The sequence below is a fragment of the Manis javanica genome, chromosome 3 (assembly GCF_040802235.1).
Source record: "Manis javanica isolate MJ-LG chromosome 3, MJ_LKY, whole genome shotgun sequence".
In the NCBI taxonomy this organism is placed as follows: Eukaryota; Metazoa; Chordata; class Mammalia; order Pholidota; family Manidae; genus Manis; species Manis javanica.
The window spans coordinates 22,818,981-22,840,132 of record NC_133158.1 but is presented as its reverse complement, the minus strand read 5'-3'; positions in this window follow the sequence as shown (position 1 = coordinate 22,840,132).

Here is a 21,152-nt window from a genome sequence, read left to right as displayed (position 1 = left end):
CTTTGTATCCAAAACAAGATAAACTTGTACTAGTCTGATTGGTCCTTTACTCTGACCTTAATTCTCATCGATTTTTCTCTTGCTTTTACAAATACCTGAAAGGACTTTAAGTTGTCTTGAAGATAAGGAGCATGATCTGGACATGAAGGTTTCTCTTTTTCCTTTTTTATCTTTGATATTTTTCTGAGCCTAACTGAATATCCTGATTTACAGTTAAGTGGGTCGGAGGAGAGTGTCACTACTTTCTGCATTGCAAAGTCAGACTAGATGATGAGTACAGACCCCCTGCCGCACAGGGTTAATAGAGGAACAGGGGGACACGAGTGTCTTTTCTATCCTTGTGTGTTTCTGTAGCCTCATTTCAGATAAATTTTAGTGGACTACATCTTTTATGCCAAGACAAAAGGCTAACATTGAAAAATAAAAATTCAGTGAAATTAGGCCAGAGGAATTGGACATATAATATATAACCTTCCCCTTCCCTCTTTCAATTGTGTTGAATGGATAGCATATTCTGATGATTGGTTAATTAACACTTATTGAGTGAATGCTTTGTATTAGTCTTTGAAAATAGGTTTCAAGATACAGAAGACCTAAAGTGAACTGGCTTCTTTTATGTAACTGGAAGTTTCAGGAGTAAATCTGGCTTTGAGCCAATCTGGACAGAGAGGTCCTAGGTATGTCCCTAGTATACAACATTTCTCCATCTCTAAGTCCCACTTGAAAGTTTTTCAGTCTTTATCGCAGGATTGTTACCAGATATCTGCTGCCTCTACATGCTTAGGGGTATAAATATATCCCTAAACTTTATTGAATGAACAGATTAGGTTATGCACCGAACTTGGAACAGATCACCATGGCCTAAAGAATGGCGCACACAGGGCTGCTTAGACCAGGGTCCCTCAGGGTTTAGGTCCCACCAAACCAATGTGGATTGAGGTTGGGTAAGAGACAGCTCCTCTCACAGGAGAAGGCAAACTGGAAATGCTCATAATGGTATTTACTATTTGAGATGTGTGGAATATTAAGATGAATCCAAAATAATCTCTGCTCTTAAACAAAATGTAAGTTAAAAAAGACATAAATTCCATCAGAGAGATTAAGAATATATGCTATGGAGACTTGGGAGGAGTTGATGAGAGAATAAAGGGATCAATGCAAGCTTCAAGGAAATCACATGTCAATGCCCTTGGTAGGATTTCTACATTCAGGAATAAATAGTGAAGCTAGGTTATGTTCCAATTAGGTTATTCACCCAACTTGGAACCAATCACCAAGGGAAAGCAGAAAGTAGCCTGGGATTAATCATGGAGTAAATGGAATACACACACACAGAGGTGTAAGGCAAAGCATTCTAGGTAGAGGAACAGCATAAACAAAACCTAATGGATGAAAGTACAGTGAATTTCAGAAAACTGGAGTTATAACTCTTATTAAAGCATATAAAACGAAGGTGGTTTAATCAGAGGTAAGCTTGGAAAGGATAAGGGGTACCTTGTACCTCTGGATAAGGGACACTTAACCTTAGTCTGTAGGCAGGGAGGAATCACTGAAGTTCTTCAAAAACAATAAAAAGATAACATGATCAGAGCTGTCAGGAGGACTCATCTTAAAATGGCATGTAATAGGTCAGAGGAGGAAACATATGTTGGAATAGATCTGAATTTAATTAATTTGGAAACAAACCTGGTAGTGTGGCTGATTTGGGGAATGATACTCTGTACGCTTTGGGTTAAGGTTAGTAGTTCTTAGCACAGGAACTTTAGACTGAGGAAGAAATAATTAGCCAGAAGTGGGGCTTCAGGTAAGTGCAATCTTAAGGTAGGCATCTCAGGCAAGTCTAATGTGCCTTTAGGGTTGAGAATCACTGATCTCATGGGAAGAATATTTAACTGATCACTCAGCAACTTCGGGTCTAGTCTGCACTATGTCTAAATTTGCTGTAACTGTACATGAGACATTTAACTTCTTTCTCTGTTGACCAAAAGTAATACCGACCTGCTACATAAAGCAGTATCTTGACATTGTAGGAAGACAAACCACTGATTTAGAATCAGATATACTTGAATTGAATCCAATTTCTTCTGCTTACTAGTTGTGTGACCTTAGATATATTACTTAACCTTTTTCAGTCTGACAGAAAGATTTAGGAACTTCCTCAAAGTCATACAGCAAATGAGAGGTAGAGCTGGAACTTGAACTCAGTTCTGCCAAAAATACGTCTATACTCAAACACTCTTCAGACAGGGAGAAAATAAAGGTGGACTCCGGTGGCCAGAGCACTCCAGTTGATTATTTTATGTTTGAGCCTCAGTTTGCTCATTTACAAATGATCAAGTTTTGTACATGATGTCTTCTAGATTTGTAACAGTAACACTTATTGGCTGTTCAGTGTGTATCGGATATTATTTAAATGCAAAACATATATAAACTTGTTAATTCTCACAATAACTTAGCAAGCTTGGTGTTATTACTGTCATTTCCATTTTAAATATAGGAAACAGTGGTCAAGTAACTTATCCAAGATCACACAACATGTAAGTACAGGTTTTGAAGCTGGATGATCTATGCCCAGAACCCTCCTTTATATTTTTAAAGCTTACATGTTGGATCAGCTGAAGTGCACTCCAACTTGGAAATGGCATTATTGGGATATGCTTTTGAAGTTAAATGCTACTGTAGGAGACAAATACCTTATATAGTATCCCAGCACATGCAGGCTGCTGACATGACAAAATTTCAGATTTTACAAAGTAACCTCCTTCCTCTTCCTGGAAGGCTGCCTCTCACTTTTAAGGGTCCTGGAATCAGAGTCAAACCATTATTAACAGGAATGTGTAAAGAACAATAAATCTGCCCCTGTGCACACTTATCACAGAAAAAAGTTAGTATGCAATGGCAATCTAATAAAAACATTATTAGAAGATAAAACAGCACTATGAAGTCTAGTGGGATTAATGGATGGGCAGTAAATCTGACAGATCTTGAATGAAGAGAATTTGGATTTAATGTCATTTAGAATTTGCCTACATAGAACCAGAATCCCTCTGATAAATTATACTGATATTAAATGTACTTTATTCTCCTCCTCTCTATAAAAGGGACAATCAGAACACTGTATAGGAAAATGTGTTGCTTTTTTGTTAGGGGAAAGAGAAATCAAACAGGATGAAGCAAGAATAAAAAGATTGGCTTGCTCCATCTTGAGGCTGAATGACCCCAAATCGTCTATGGCTGTGGTGATTCTCTGGGTTGACAAAGAAATAATTTCACTGGTGTTCTTTTAGGGGTAGTGATAGAGCATTATAAAGACCTGGTATAAATTCCCTTCTCTATTTCCTCAGCTAAAGAGAGCTGGGTCATTAAATGCAAGGAGGCACATGAAATAGATATACTGTATGGGACACCATAAAGTTAGAGCAGGGAATTCAACTTTCTATTCTACTAAGAAAAAAAGTGTATTTATTAGTAAAATCCACAAGATCACGGTATTAGTAGTTTAACAGGAAATGTGGCTTAATGGAAATGTGTCATTCATTATGCATGCTATACTATGGATGTCCAAAAACACATACTAGGATGACATGCTAAACAACAGGAATCTTCTCAGGTTCTCACTACTTAGTGACACAGAAGAACTCTGCAGAAACATTAAAAGTATAATAATCCCCCCCATTGCCATCCTTTGATAGAACTGGAAGAGAATATATTCATAAATATATTATTTATGTATATAAACACAAACATGAATTTACCATTCACTTAGATGAGAGGTGTATGCACACACTAAATTAAAAATTTTCCTTTCCAAGAAAATAAGGAACAGTGATGCATAATTATTTGCAATTATACTTATAAATATTTATAAGAGGTACATGTCCTACACATCTTTAGGGCTAATTCTACTTTAGCATAACAACTTCTGAGTAAATGTTTTGGAATTTTTTTAAGTGGAAGAAGTTCATATGGAATTAAATCTACAATTCAGTGTTCTGTTTGAATGCTCATAATGAGTAAGCAGAAAAAAGCTCCCAAAGTTCATATTTTAATCACCTGACAAGGGTAAAACATTGTAGGTGGTATTAACATACATTTAATTCATTGGGCCATATAATACGTAAATCAATAAGAGAAAATTTTATATACTTCCCTTCAACTCCTTCCTGCTATCAGTGCTAGCCAAGTGCATCTCTACTGAGCAGACTTTATAGCATTTCTACTCTAATTAGACTCTATCAATTTCCTCCCACAGTGAAATGACCTTGAAACATAGAAAGCTCTTTCATTGCTGCTTAAAAAATGCTTTCTTGTGAGATTTCAAGTTCTTTTTCATTTCTCAGACCTCACATCTGTACAACAAGGGCATTCATAAGAATAGTCTTTGGAATGAATATGCCATAAATAAACATACCTAACCTTTCACCTCTTAAAATACTAGAATTTCTAAGAAAGCTACTGTTTTTGATTTGAACATTGGAATTTTTGAGAGGGAGCCAGAAGGTAGTTATTATTTTGTCTGCTTTGATTGACCTATATAAATTCTCTCAAAACTGATAAGCGCAAATAGAAATCAGACATATTATAAAATGTTGCTTTGAAATGAAATCTGCATTTAAAACCATGATTGAGATAGGATGACCTTAGTAAAGACTAAGATCAACTTATTAGAGATTTTTTAAAAGTCATTTTAATTCAAGGAAGAATACATTTATTTATTCTGAAATATAGGGCACTGCTCCATTGCTAGAGAGATATAACTTTAAAATTCTACGTAGTTGTAAATGCCAAATGTCCCCATCTTCAAAAGCAATCCAAAATAGATGATTTTCAAGCAAGAAAAGTGAAGAAAACACCCTAAATTCTCAAATCTACTTTTGTTTCTGAAATATCTAATTTTGTTTCACTCCTTTGTTAGGCAAAAATAAAAAGGGGAAGAGACTGAAAATCAGTTGGATTTATTTATACAAAGTATAAAATTATTATTCCTTGACATCAAACATGGCTAGTTGAAATGCATACTTTAATTTTATATGAAAATATATGGATATAAGAAATCGTTCTTTCAAAAAAAAAAAAACAAGGACATCTTGTTGCCCATTTTTCAAGAAAAAATGGTGACATCTTTCCTCCTGTTGGATGTATGCTAAGATGAGAACCAATAGGCCCACTGTTGCTTTTACAGGGGTGAATCGTGCAGGAAGAGCTCTTGGCACACCTAGACATGGGTCTTTGAATTTGGGAACTAGCAAATGGGAAGTGAGGTTGGTGTGTGATCATGCTCTAGAGATTTCCGAAAGCAAGAAGAATGCTGGCAGGATATGCAAAGACTTTGTGTGCCTGGGAATGGAAAGGGAATAAGATGCACCACACTCCAAATCTTGGTGGGCTTTGGAAAGTAAAAAAGGAATACCTCAGCAGCTCCAGTGATTCCATAAATCAGATGAGAGACAAGATCCAGGCACAGCTCTTGTGGAAGTTGGTTCACATTCCCCCCCAATCTGGAAGGGCAGGGGAAAAGCACTATATTTGAAAGCTGAAGTGGGACATGGCTGTCCCTTTCAGGACACCCACTGTGGTGGGTGGAGCTAGGAGAAGCTGAATACTGGCTGCCAAAATACACACACATACACACACACACACCGTATCTGCAGAGACTACCACTTAAGATGGAAAAAGAAGCAACTGCAGAAAAGCCACTTTACTACTCACCACAGCCCCCATGTTAATTGACAATACATCAGTAGAGGATGCTCAATGCACTTAAATACTATTTCTTGTCTAAGACGATAAGCATATTCTTTATCATCTGTTTAAGATACCAAAATATGAGAATTACCAGAAAGCTTGGGAATCATTTGATTTAGCTTTTCCTGACTGTCTTACCTGAAAACGTTTTGGGCTACGAGATATCAGTAACTGTTCCAAAAACAAAATAGCTAAATTTCTGTGATGAAATATTTTCATTAATCTATGTGATAAGCAAAGTTTATAAAGATGGTTATTAGTTTCACTTAAAATTATTTTTTGCTAACATGGTAATATGAATCAGGATCATCTGACTTAGTGTTTATTAAACTGTAATGTACCTGGGAGTCACATGAACATTTTGTGAAAGTGAACATTTTGATTTCACTTATAGGAGAAAATATTTTCAGGATGTGGTAGAGCCTGAGATTGTATGTCTAACAAGTAACCAGGTTATGTCAATCCTGCCTCTGGGAGCTACATTCTAAGCATCAAGGCTCAGAGGGATATGAAAGAATGATTAGCTATCAATCATCATTTCCCAAATTAATCTGATCACAAAGCTCCTTTTTAATAATTTGGTGACCCCTAATGTTCCCTAGTACACATCCTGGGAAATACCCATAAATCTGATCTCCTGGTTAAAGTGGGAAGCTAATAAATCTCTTTTATACCTTTGCACTGCAGTTACACGTTTTGGTCTAATTCTTGTGAATATATTTTAATTCCCAATTAGCAGAATGTGAATCAATGAATGAGGTGTTCTGTATAATTAACTAAAGAAAGGTCAATGAGAAGCAGCACAAGGGTAGAGTGACACACTTATATTTTAAAGTAGTTACTTAATTTTTTTATCAACTAGGAAAGAGTTAAGCTTAGTGGAAGGTTCATTCTTTTCTCTGATGGAAAATAAATAACTAGTATTCCTCAGGGTAGAAACTAAACTCTAACAAGGAGAAAGAAAGGACATACGCCTACTTTCTCATCTACGTAGGCATTCTGATTGGTCCCTAGGGACTTTGCTTCATCTGGGCAACTTTAATTGGCCTCACTAGGAAATTCTTTTCTTTTCATCTGAAAGGGAAGTCAGATCTTAAAAAAATAAGAGAGAAAGGAAAATATTTTTAAAAAGAAAAAGAAAAAAAAAGAGGGAAAAGACAGAGGAGAGATACTGAGTGAGAGAAACCAGAAAGAGATTGAGAGAGAGGAAGGAATACGTCCTTTTCCTTAGGGAATCTGTACTGCTTTCTGATTCCTGAGGATTAGCCCAAGTTATTTTTGGAAGACTTAACTGTGATTAAAAAAAAAAAGGGAAGGGGAGAGGAGTATATATTTGGCCTTATTAAAAGATGGGTACTCTGTTCTGTATTTTACAGCTTTAGCATCTATATCAGAGATATTTTTCAAAGAATTCTCCACTCTTTACTGTTGAGCATAGCCCTACAAAGAGCCTTGGTTCTAAGCTGGTATCACTAGGTCTCATTGACTTTTCATTTGTTCTTTTAATTTCAAAAGGGCAAGAAATGAACATTAGAAAGACTTGATCAAGTTGCCATTCTTAGAATACATCAGGATACTCAGTGAATTTCTTGCATAATACAAAAGAATGTGATTATTCATGAAAAGTTTACTCTTTAAACTAGCCGTTCATAACCTTGGCCGCAGAGTAGAGTCCCTTGAGAGTTTTAAATTTCATGATGCTCAGACCACACCCACAACTTACTGAATCAGGATCTCTGAGTGTGGATCCCAGGCATCTGTGCTTTTTAAAACCCCCAGAAAATTTCAATATGCAGTCAGGGAGAACCCCTAGTAAAGGGAAATAAAATGGTATCGACTATTAGCTCACAAATACAGTGATTGTATTAGGCACTCTGCTAAGCAGTTTACAGGAATTATTTGATTTAGTCCCTCAAAAGAAGCCTATAAATATTTACTATATCCATTTTAGAGATTACAAATTTGAGGCTGAGAAGAGTTAAAGAACCTAAGTTTACAGGTTTAGTGAACAGGGGCTACGAACCTTGGTTTTGTCTCTTAACACACCACACACCCACCCTCTCTCCATAGTTCATGGGAGTCATTCATTTCAAAACAATCTGGAGGATGATGTAGATTAATCAACTTGACCTTTTGCACTTCTTTAATTAAGCATGCTATCTCTGTCTTCACATTTCAACTATTATAACTATGCATTTAGATCATGATTCTTTGTGGAACCTGTATTTTTCCTGAATTGTAGCATCTTATGAAAAACCTTCATATATCACTATTCAATTCATCAATACCCGAGATTCTAGGTGAAAAATTAAGCCTGTTTAAGCATTTATTTCAATACTCTAACGGGACCAAGTTTGCATGATCTTAAAGTTAGTTCATATCCCTAATGGTTTTTCCATCTTCCTTTTTTGTAACCCTACACATTAAATACTTTCTTTAGACTTTACAGGAAAATTGGGCCTAAAATATACATTTTGCACAATGTCAAGAAATTTTTCTAGCCTAGTGATGAACTCAAAGGAATTCTAGAAAGTCGACAAAAAACAAGAAAATTTCATCTCTAGTATTAATTATTCACCTTGAAAATGATAAAAACACCAAAGAATCTCATTCTTTAGCCTGAAATGTTTGCATATTTGAAATACTTTTAAAGAACCTATTTCTGTGAAATTTCTGAATCATATTATTTTGCTGGGGTTTTAAAATGTAAGTGGCCTTTTCTAAAAATCTGACCAGTATTTGTTTTTAGCAATCCATTCTAGTGTCCTCTACTGCACTGTGTTAATTTTAAAGCAATTTCCAGACAATTTGGTTTTTAAAGTTGTTAACTGACTTCTGTTATAAAACACAGAGCAAATCTCTGCCATCCATCTATTTAAAGACTGGGGGTAAAAAAAAAGAAGAAGATATTCCAGAAGTGAACAGTCTGTGATAGCCTGTTGTTTAACTCGTGTTAACATTACTTCAGCTCTAGGGCAGTAGCAGTAGTCAGCATGGCAGCTAATTGCCTGATTTTAATTTATACACCTGTTTATTCTCCAACTCCATGGCCATGTAAGTGGGAAGAACAGGATGGCCGCTAGAAATGTGCCAGCAGTAAATTTTCCCTTTTGGCTTACTCTACTGATTTTCTTTCCTGCTGTTAGCTCCTTTCATCATTAACCTGGATTCCAGCCATCCTACTTAGCAGGTATTCACTTAACTTTTGGGCCTTTGCTTGATTCAGCCTTGGTTATAGGGTTCAGTTGTGAGAAATAATGGCTGAAACATGAATCAATGTTGTTTTTCAGCTCCTTAAAACAGAACCCTAAGTATGCTACTGGTTGAAATATCCTGACTTTGAGAGTAGGGATTCTCTGCCACTACATTATACACACTCTACCAAGTGTTCCCAAGCCTCTTTTTTCTGGAGATGACTATGAGTGTTGAAAGGAGAGAAAGGTAAGGGGATAACCCCACAAGCAAGGGGTGGATGAATACCTGAAACCTTGGCGAATTTCCTAAGGATAAGAGAAAAACAAAGTTTGTCTGTGTGTAAAAGCAAACCTACAGATCTATCTGGCCTGGATTTTCCACAAGTCCCAGAACACAGGTCAGCCAGAGACCTGCCAGTGACATCGTGAGGATAGGCTGCAGGAACATGGGACGTGCTGTTGTGCAGGAACCAAACTGAGAAGGGCCCTGCACTTGGTTTAAAGTCCTGCTTGATCATCTTGAAATTTTTAATAAGTTTTGGACACAGGGCCCCTTTGCACTGGGCTCTACAAATTATGTAACTGAATACAATAGGTGCTAAACACTCTCAAGAATAACTCACAGATATGATGTCAGTTCACTCAGGTTTGCATATTGTTAGTTCTTACATAAGGGGAACAGACTGCACTTGGGGGTGGAAAGAAAAGAAAAACAGAAGCAAAGACATCCTTGCTCATGCTGACCTCTCTGATATTCATGTTCACACTGGGCCTCCCCTATCAGCTTCCCCACAGGTTCCCTCAGGCTTCTCAGGACTACTCGGGCCCCTCCAGGCCCCTTAGACTCCCTCATTAAGCCCCTCAGCTCTGTGCAGTCTACCCCCACACCCCCTGAAGTTCTGCAAAATCCCCTGTCTTCTTTGGCTCCCAGGCTGCCTCTGCTCCCTCAGCAGTTCCACTCCCAGGTGCTCCAGGTTCTCTCCCTGGACTGGAATTAAGTAGATTCCCTGTAGGTGAGGTGTACTAAGTGGGGCAGCCAAGTCGTCTGCCTTATTAACAAGTGGAATCATGACTTGGACTTCCTGCTTCCTCCAGGAAATGCTCTGTAGGAAGGAGGGCAGTTAGAAAGGGAGGGTTACTGTTTCTTAGTGCCTGTTTGGGCCCAAGATCGGGGAAAATAAAGGTCAAGCTGCTGCTGACGCCGTAGGAGCTCAGAGGGTCTGTGGGATCACTGCTGCCTGAAGTGGGCATGTTTTTCTGAACGTGTGGGAAGGCATTTCCATGGAACAAGGTATTCAGGAGTTGTGGACACATGGGGCTTAGGTTAGAAGATATTCAGGTATCTATATTTGGACTTTCCATATCTTCTCCAAGCATTTTGTCAATTATATACCTTAGTATGTTAAATAGAGGTGTTTAAAATACAGCTTAATTATTGTGCCCTGATTTTGTCATTCTTCATTTGTAGACATTGTTTGGGAACCTTAAAGCACAAAATTTTGGGGCTATTTTCCACGTCTGAGTGACTCCAACAGCAAATTCCAGTGCTTAATTACCACCAATTTATCCTTAAAAGGGCTAGCTCTATCCATTCATTCATTCTTTCAACAAATATGTCCTAAGAGCACACTGTCAGTAGCAATAACAAGGGCCAGAAAGGGTGATGGTATCTTTACACACAAGGCTTGCTGGTTGAGACACACAATTGTCACATACTGTATTCAGAATCACAATAAAGGGCACAATGAAAGATGACGTTCGGTGGGAACAGTTAGAAGGGAAAGCCAGCCCAGACTGGGGCATCTGGTCTTACCAGAGGAAGAGATGTTGAGTCTGAGATATGAAGGCTGAGTGGAAATTTCCCAGCGGAAGTGGGTGAGACTAGAGAATGAGAAGACTGTCCACAACTCAGACTTAAGAGAAAGCATGACACCTTCGTGAAACAAACTGTTCTTTAAATCTGAACCTTGGATGTTGGCTGGGAGGCTAGAAAAAAAAACTGGGATAGGAGTATTCTATGCTAATCTAAGACGCCTTGGCTTTATTTGAGGACACTGGGAAGAACACCAAACACATTTCAAGCCAGGAATTGAAAATATTCTCAGCTCTTCATCAAACAACTCTGGTCTCAGATTCGTAATTGTAAGGATTAATGAGTATAAAATGATAAAGTGGGCTCTTTTATTCAGTTATTTGCAAAGTCATACTACATGCCTGCTTTGGGACAGGTGCAACGCTAAATAATGGGGATTACAACAGTAAGCAAAATCTATCCTTCCTCCTGCCCGCATGCTGTTACAGCGCAGGTGTCTTCTGGGCTTGTTAAAAATGGAAGGAAAATGAAGCCTTCTCAACTCCTTGATGCTGATTGCCCCAACTGGCTGTCAGTAGCCAATTTTGCTATTCTGTATTGCCTAGATCAATGGGAACCTGGGGACCCTCTGCCTTAGTGTAGCTCAGGATAAAGTGAAGGACAAATGGCATTCCCTGCTGCCTTTTTCAGTCTGGAGAGAAATTTCCAGGGCTGAACAATAGCCAAATGCTTTCTTTTGTGTTTGTCTGATTGTGGACGACAGTGACCAAAGCATGAAATCAAGCCAGACAGAAACCAGCAGACGCACCAATGAACTAACAAAACATTCTCAGTAGGTGCAGATGACATGGCACATTTTCAGCTCTAAATGAAATCCTCACATTTAACGCAATGGAATCTCCTCCCTGGTGTTCTGTGTCCTATTTCCTTTTGCTCTGACTTGGCAACTTTGGCAGCCTTCAACTTTGGTAGAAGGATCCCTGCTACCTTCTGAATTCTCTAAAGATACTTCTCCTGGGGTCAACGTAAGGAGGCCCACTGGACACCTACAGCAAACCAACTCTTCTACACTTGTATGTATTTCTCCTAGTGTTGTAATATTCATAGAACTATAGCAGCTTTAAGAGAGTGCTACCTATTTAATGAGGAGGAAATAATTCTAGGCATATTTAGTATGATACATGAGATCATATCAGGGCCTTAGATTTCAAAGAAACGTTTCCAGACTTTTAAAAAAGAAAAAAAAAATCATTCATGAATATGTAAATAGATTAGTAACTGAATCATAGATACAAAAGATTTTCAGAATTCCAAATTTCAAATTGCAATTTTCATTATGATTTTGGTGCTGGCCCAAAGGCATCTGGATGTATGTATGTGCACATGCATTTGAGTATAGATATGTGTTTATGTTCTGAGAACAACCATTTCTCAAATTGTAAAGTAGTTGACCTTTACATTCTAAGCAATGGAGACAGTAGGGGAAACTATCTGACAAGATGAAGGAGAAATACATTTCATCCTAAGAAAAAACAGATTACCATCTTTATACTCAGAGTGTATAAACTTGGATTTCAAAAACAAATTATTCCCAATTTGTTTTGCTTGAGTTACCAGGATATTGAGAGATGAAAAAATTAAGCTGTATCTTGCTGCTATTTATTAACATTTCAGATATCGAGGAAAAATATTTCCATCAGCAGCTTGCTGCTACATCTTGATTTTTTAGAATGGACTTAATGTTGCATTGATAAACTGTGTAAGCCCTCCATTTACTAAATAACATTTATGTAACATATGCATCATTATTGTGGTTATTTGACATGAAGAAAAATAGAAATTAAGAATACATTTCATTGACTTGATAAATGTATGTATACACACACACACAAAAAAAAATTCTCAATATACATATATTGCCTTTTCCCATTGTTGAAATCAAGGTATGGAAGATTTCCATTATCCCACAGAATTTTCTCATGATCCTTACTGGTCAATTCTGCCACCTATAGAGTCAACTTGTAACCTTAGTTCTGTCACTGTAGATTAATTTTGTCTGTTTTTAAGATTCATATATGTGGAATCAGTATATTTACCAAGTTTTGTCTGGTACTAACCCATATTGTATGGTTGGGAAATTAGCCCTTTTACTACTGAGTAGTATCCCATTTTATGAACATACAATGATTTATTTTTCTATCATGTTGATGGAATTTGGGATGTTGCAAACGTTGGGCTATTATGAATTAGTTTTCTACCAACATTCTTGTATAAATCTTTCATCGATATATGCTTTCCATTTTTTGGAGTATTGTTGAATTATAATATATTATGTATTTATATAAGAAACTATGAAACATTTTATTAATATTGTGTCATTTTACACTCCATCTTCTTTAGTTTTCCACATTCTTGTCAACACTGGTAGTTGTCAGACCTCTTACTATTAACCATTCTAGTTCATGGGAAGTCTCATCTCATTTTGGTTTGTGTGTATTTTCATTATAACTAATAATGCCAAACATCATATTAAGTGCTCATTGGTTTTTTATAATTTTCTGAGGACTCTCTATTCATAAGTGTTTTGCCCAGTTTTTAAATTAGGTTATTGCCTTATTATAATTGTTTTGTAACCTGGCTACAAGTCCTTTGCCAGATATCCATTGCACACATTTCTCTCAGCTTGTGGTTTATCTTTTCCTTTTCTTAACTGTAAGATGAGCATTTTCATTTTGATGAAATCTGTTTTACCAACTCTTTTTGCATTGATATTGTTTAAAGAAACCTTTAAATGATCTCTGCCAACACTACAATTATGAAGACATTCTCGTACTTTTTTCCTAGAAGCTTCATAGATTTAGCTTTTATGTCGATGTCTATGATAGATCTAAAATTAATTGTTCTGCAAGGTGTGTAGATTTGAGATACCCTCCCACTGAAGGAAAGAGTTACTTTGGCATTACCTATTGAAGAAATGTTCCAGTTATCCATAGAATTACATTAACATCAAAAATCAATTTACCATATATACATGTGTGTCTGTTTCAGCATTAAATTATGTATCCTTGATTTATTTGCATATCCTTATATGAAGTCCACATTCTGTAATTACTGAAGTTCAAAGTGGCTTATGAGAGCAGTTACAGTAAGAATTTCAAGTGTGCAGTATTTCTTTAAGATTGTCCCAGCTATTACAGGTTCTTTGGATCCTCATATAATTGCTACAGTAAAGTTGCTCATTTCTGTTTTTAAAAAGACTTCTGGGATTTTTATTGGATCATATTGATTCTGTAAATCAACTGAAGGAAAACCAGTATCTTAATATTGAATCATCTAAGTCATGTACAGATCAGTTCTCAATTCTGTATATTTTTTTTGCCTACCAGTAATATTGTATAAATGTCATCAGTATAAATGTCTTCTTGCACATGTTTAATTATATTTTTTCCTGGTAGTACTGTTTCTTTTTTGACGTTATTGTAAATGGTATTCTGAAATTTCCCAGCTGGGGTGTGTGTGTGTGTGTGTGTGTGTGTGTGTGTGTGTGTTCATTGACTTGTCTTCTGTGCCTATGCCAAATTTGCTTATTAGTTGATAGTTTCTTTATAAGTTCCTTTAGGTTTTTTAATGTTCACAATCATGGTATCATCTCCTTTCCATTGTTTATGCCTTTTATTTCTTTTTTCTTTTCTATTACATGAACCAGGACCTCCAGCACAGTGTTGAATAGAAGTAGTCTGAGAAAACATCTTTGTCTGGTTCCTCATCTTTCTGGGGAAAATACTTGCTATTTCAAAATTAAGTATGATGTAGGCCTTATATTTGTACATGTGCTACATTTAAAAAATGTTCTATATTTTGTTTGCTGAACATTTCTATTTAGTATGAATAGGTGTTGAATGTTGTCAAGTGCTTTCTCAGCATCCACTGAAATAATTTGACTTTTCTCCTTTACTCTGTGAGGTGAATTCCACTGATCAATTTTCAAATATTAATTTAACCTTGTATTTCTCACTTTGGTATAGTGTATCATCCAATGTATATATCACTAGACTTGATATGCTTGTATTTGTAAAGGATATTTGTGTCTATGTGCATGAGTTGTATTGGTTTGTAGTTTTTTTCTTTTAATATCTATATTATATTTTATTATTGCATACAAAATATTTGTATATTTTTATAAACATATATGTTTATCATATAAAATATTATATATTCATTTCTTGTTTATATTTTATTTTTGTTATTTATATTTATATTAATGATTATGTGTATGTATACACACACACATACACATACACACACACATCCTCTATTACCAGGCATGATACCCTTATCAAATGAGGTGGGACATTTTCACTTTTGCTGTATTGTCTGAATAAAGTTACAATTGATAAATGCCTTCCTTAGGTGGTTTTGATGAATTCACAAATAAGTCATCTGTACTAACAGAAAAGTATTAAAAAAAGAAGAGAAAAGTAAGCAGCCAAAACTACAGGAAGGATGGTAACCAAATTAACTCAGAAGGTCGAAATGACCATCTTAGTGGCAGAAAGTCACAGGCAATCTCAAATCTCAATATAACTCTCCACCTATTTTTTTTATTCGGTTGCACTTTGCTCAAGATCCAGCTTTCAGGGACCACAAGTGTGATCCTCTGTGTTTATATTCTATTTTTGTTATTTATATTTTAATCTCTGGAATTCTTTTATCAAGATGTTGCAGCTTTTATGATTATAAGATCCAAAAAGAGGGTTGAAATCCAGTTGTTAGAAAAGGGGGTTTGTTTTCTTAAATCTAAGGTATTAATACCACAATCTTTCCCTAAAGCAATTTTTGATGAGAGAGAGTTATGGGTCCCCAAAGAAGGTACACTGGCAATAGCTGTATATCTTGAATAGATGAGTTCCTCTTAGCAACCAGTTTTTTTTTTTTAATCTCAGAGGAACCTACAAGCATTTTAATTGTTAGAGTTGCTGGAGTTAGACCTCCAATCACTTTCTAGCCATTGTTGTAAATTATAATCTTCATTAATGCAATGACACCAAACACTAATCGTCTAATTCACAGTATGAGGTACAAGGAAAGCATAAAGATAGCTACTCAATAGAATGACAAAAAAAAAAGAGGAAAAAATGTTCCGACAATTTACATGCATTGAGCTAAGGACAGCCTCACACATTATTTAAGATCCTTAATTGTCAGAGCATGCTTGGATGCTAATCTTAAAAAAAATCTCATATACTAAATGGAATTTTAACTCTCTTCCTTAGTTCTTTCTCTCTGGGATTGTAAATTACCTTTTCCACCAAAAAATGGAATTTTTTCTTTTAATTATTTATTTTCCTAAGCAATTTGGATTGTCCAGCTTCTATAAAATGTGAATTAATGGTCTTTGATGAATTAAAAAACTTTAATGCTAATGAGAAAGGCAGTTAGTGATGTCAACAAAGAGTGTTCTGATGTTTGAATGTAATTGTTTGAAGTTCATATATCACATAAATCATGGGTTTAATTAGTTGTCAGTCCAGAATTCAGAGACAATTTCTTCTAGGTGAGATAAAATGCCTTTAGTGTGCAAGTACAGATGAAAAAAGCATTTGTTCAGTTTGTTCAGTGTCCCAGAATCATAGAATTTATGACTGAAAATGGATCCTACTGATCATTCCAAGTTAAAACCTCTTATATCATCAGTGAGAAAATAGGTCCTGAAATATTAAATGATTTTTCCATTCTACACATTTAGCTACTGAACTGACAACCAAGAGCTGTAGATTATCTCTACCATAACCTTTCCACTCCACCTCTGTTGGATCATTAAACTAAAAAAATGACATCAATCAAATGTTTTTAACATGACAGACAATGTGCTAAATGGTTTCTATGATTCTCTGTATTAATCCTCGTAACAACCCTAAAAGGTGGAAATCCTAGATTTACAGATATGAATGTTCTGTACCCTCCTCTCCCTGCTACATGCAATTCCACTTCCAGGGCCTGCTGCCATTCCTTCTGCCCCAGCAAAATTTCTCCTTCTCATCCTAGTGCTGATATTTATTTATTTTTATTCTGACCTTCCATGAATTGCTCAACAAATTTTATTGTCTTTTCATTTGCGGATGTCATATGAGAATCACATGGTAGACTCTTTTTATAGGAGGAGTCCTTTTTCCACCAGCTAGTGTGAGCTTCCTGAGGGGGGCAATGACTGTTTCTGCATCTCATTAGCGCTCTACACTGTGCTCTCTACAGGTGGTAGACGACTGGCAAATACCTCTTGTGCAAATGGCTTAAATGGTAACATTGACAAGAAAGTCAATCAAATTAAAATTGTTCTAAATATAATGTTTGTCACCTTTAACATGTTTGATATTTGGCTCAGCACGAGAGGGGCTGATTTTCAAGGTCAACTTTCTCTTATTCCCCGGCATCCATTTCGAGTACAAAGTACAGAAAATTTGGGGAACTTGCAATACAATGGGGTGAGGTGAGGCTTTCTAGTCAACACCAGTAAGAATTACAAAAAAAAAAAAGTACAGTTCTAGGGCATGGTTAAAAAAGAAATCTAGAGAGCTGAGTAATAATGTGCAAATCACTTAACCTCTGGGAAATAGTTAATTCTAAGTCTAGTTTTACTATTGTTACTAAATTTTTGTCACCTTCAAGAATTTTCTCGCTTTACTGGATCTTAAGTTTCCTCTGCTGATAGAGGAAGAAATCTGAATAAGCCTTGTGTGGCTCCTTGGAGCTTTTCTCTAGAAATCAAACCAGGCACTGCACTGAATGGGAGCCCCGGGATCATACAATGCTCTTAAACCTTTCTCCACATCTTCACACCTGATCCTACCCTCCTCCAGCTGGCTATCATTATGCTGCTTGTTTCTTATTTTGCAGCACAAAGTTTAGGCAAGATCCCCATGACAATTAATACTGAGCTGAAATGTGACAGGGTAAGTGATTATGTTCCAGGATGTTATCTGAATTTCAGCCATGGAGGTCAATATTTAAGTAGAATCTCTTTGGCATACACTTACTCTCATGTCTTTGAAAAAGTTTCCTCTGAATTGAGGCTTCTTTCAAATGTAAACTATCATATCAGCTTGTGACCACAGCACTTTGTAGGAGTAAGTGGCTTACCATGTGAATTAGTACATCATGGAACCAACAGGGAGATGAAATTTGCCAAGTGGGTAGGAGTTCTGGCATAAGATAATTAAACCTCCTTTCATTATTATGACATATCAGAATACAATGCAAATCTGAACCATTCCTTGTGCAGTGATTTGCACAGTGACAGGACAATCTTCCTGTTCCAATTCCAGCTTATAACTATAAGAATTTTACTGTATTTTCTCTTTCTCTGTGATATTGAGAAAAAAAATATTCTGTTTGGACTTGAGTTTTCAAACTTCAAACTCCTAATACAGATGAGCAGTTGAGCAATAGGATATCTGGTAAGCATAGATGCTCCTAGCCAGGGAATCACCATGGAAACAACCAAAGACATGGATTATGAAGATGAACAACTTTGAGTTAATTACCTTTCAGGGTTGTGGCATTTTGGTTCATTGATTCATATATTGCGGTATCTTTTAGAGGAAATACTGTCAGAGACACAGAATAATCTCTCATGACTCGTGGAGTAAAATTCAGAACAAGTCAGGCCCACAATCTTCAAGTAAAAAAAGCAACATACAAGATATCCCCCAAAAACATAAATCCTTGGTAAGATATAATTATGCATGACTTGGAAATTAAACCATTAAGTAGACCCCAAGAATAACATTATCATAGGACTGCACCGATTTCAGAGGTTAGATGGTGGAATTCCTCCATGTGATGAATCATCAGCTAGCATTCCGTGTCCAACTCTCTTTACTCATTTAATAGCAGTTAATGCTAAATGTAACCTGTAGGTTAAATCCAGCAACAGAGCATTATATCTATTTTGTATTTAAACTATATGAAATATAATTAGTGGCAATGATCTTAAAGTTTAGAAATAAGCTACACTTCAAAAAAAATAGTGAATCTTTTCTAAAATCTGAGAGGTTATCAGATGGAATATAATTGGTGAGTAAGAAAATGAGCAGGAAGGGACCTTGAACAACCATCTGATCCAGCTGGAGCTCTTTAATTTGCCTTCTAGCATTAAATGTCTAAGATTTCTAGAGCAGGCAGATGCCTGTTTTCTTCTTGAAGTTCTCCCCGGAAGGAGTCTCAACAACTTAATTCAGTAATCCTGGCTAGGGTTTTATCACCTTGACAGTCTAGAAGATCTTCTCATATGCCATAGAAATCTCTCTTGAGGCCTGTTTGCTCTAGGTGGGTTTTTGGTGAACACAAAACAGAGAGCATTCTGTGCCCTTCTTAGAATCATCGCTCACATCCACAATTGTTGCATCTTAACAGTATCTTCCCTGGGCTAAATTACAACTATTCTCTCACATTTTGAACACATAGGACCCATTCTTGGGTTCTTTGGAATTACTCTTTCCCTGACCATGAATTTTTTAAAGTAGGAAATAGCTCCAACCTATCTTATGTTAAGTTCCAGGGAAAATAATAACAGCTACATTTGTACAGTACTTTGCAATACACAAATCATAGCATGTGCATTATTGCATTAGATCTACAACATCAACCTTGTTAATTAGGCAGAGAATGAAATCTTCATTTATATTTTCAGGATTATGTAAACAAGGTATTAATGTGGATTAAAGTTCTTGTAAATAAACCCAAACTAAAAATATTGGGCTCCTGAAGCATACTAGACACAGAGCTATCTACTTTACCATACTATTTTAGGTGTTCACATGTTATTTCATGTAATTATCAGACTGTACATGTATTTTATACTTAGAAAAATTGATTTTATTGTACTTATAGTATGTGTTTTTCCTAAGACCATAGTTGGCAAGTAGTAGAGCTGGGATTTGAACTTGTATTTCCACAATTAAGGGCAGTGAATATATTATGTAACATTCAAAGCAATGCTTAACACAGGGCATGCAACACGGTAAGTGCTCGACTGATGTTAGCTCTTATTAGTATTTTTAGTGTTAAATGCACAACGGAGGAATAAAGCTGTTGGGATGAGATAGTTAAAAGCAATAGAAATGATTACATCTAATGTTAGTCCAGTAACTCTTTAGTAAATCTTTTCACATACAGTAAAAGATACTTATGAGGCAATTCATGTTACTTCGGAGAAACTTCAGACTGACTTAGGAACCTAAATGTCAACAATGCAACCCAGGAATTCTCCAGAAATTGAAGAAATCTTGATATTAGGAATAATCAAGAGTCTATATTTTTTAGTGTAGTGCTGCAGATAAATTAGATAAATTATTATAGTGGACATTAGATACAATGCCTACTGCTGTGAAATGTCTAGTATTTCAAAATCAGCTCTTTGATTTTCTCCCAGAGAGAACAATGAATAATTTATTCATCTCTTGACTATGAACTTCATTATGTGATGTTTCTGAAATAAAGACTTCTCACTTTTAATCCCTTTACTTTTAAAAGTCCTCAATCTAATGCCACGAGACATTCTTTTCCTTGCTACTAAAGAGCCGCAAAGGCATTATTTCTTATTTTTTCCGAAAGCATGACAAGTGCTTTCTTTTCTAGTATTAGGAGTATCAGTAGGTTGTTTGCACTCTATCTACTCAGAGCAGTGAATCAGGGTTTAAGACTTCTGGGTTCTAGTTCAGCTTTGCCACTGGGTTGTTTCACGATGAAGTCATTTAAGTAATTTCTTAGTTCCCTAGGTGCTATGAACTCCTTGTGTCCCTCAAATTCATATATTGAAATCTAATGCCTAATGTGATGAGACTAAGAGATGGAGCCTTTGGGATGTACTTAGGTCAGGAGGGTGAAGCTTCGTGAGTAAAGTTAGTGCCCTTAAAAAAGAGACTCCAGAGAGCTCCCTTGCCCCATCCTCCATGTGAGATTACAGTGAGAAGACAGCCATCTATTGGACAGCAGGCCCTCTCCAGTAACAGATCTGCTGGTGCCTTGGCTTTTGACTCCAGCAGTGTGAGGAGTAAATGTCTGCTGTTCATAAGATACAAAGTCCACAATATTTTTTACAGCAGCCCAAAGGGACTAAGACACTTGTCAAACACCAACGCCTTCTATTCAAAGGGTTGTGTGCATCAGCTAATACAAACGAAAGCACTTCAAAAACTAAGGCATTATCCTCCCCCTTCCTCAGTCAGAAAGAAGTTTATAAATATAAAGCACTTTCTAACTGAGCCTTTTATTTGTAAGGTGCTTTACAGTTTTCCAGCGTGCATATTTGTTGTGGATCAGCACTGTACCCTCTTTCCTCTTCCCTTTCCTTTATTCTGCAGCTTCTTTGTCTGCAAAACGCTCACATAATTTTCGAATCT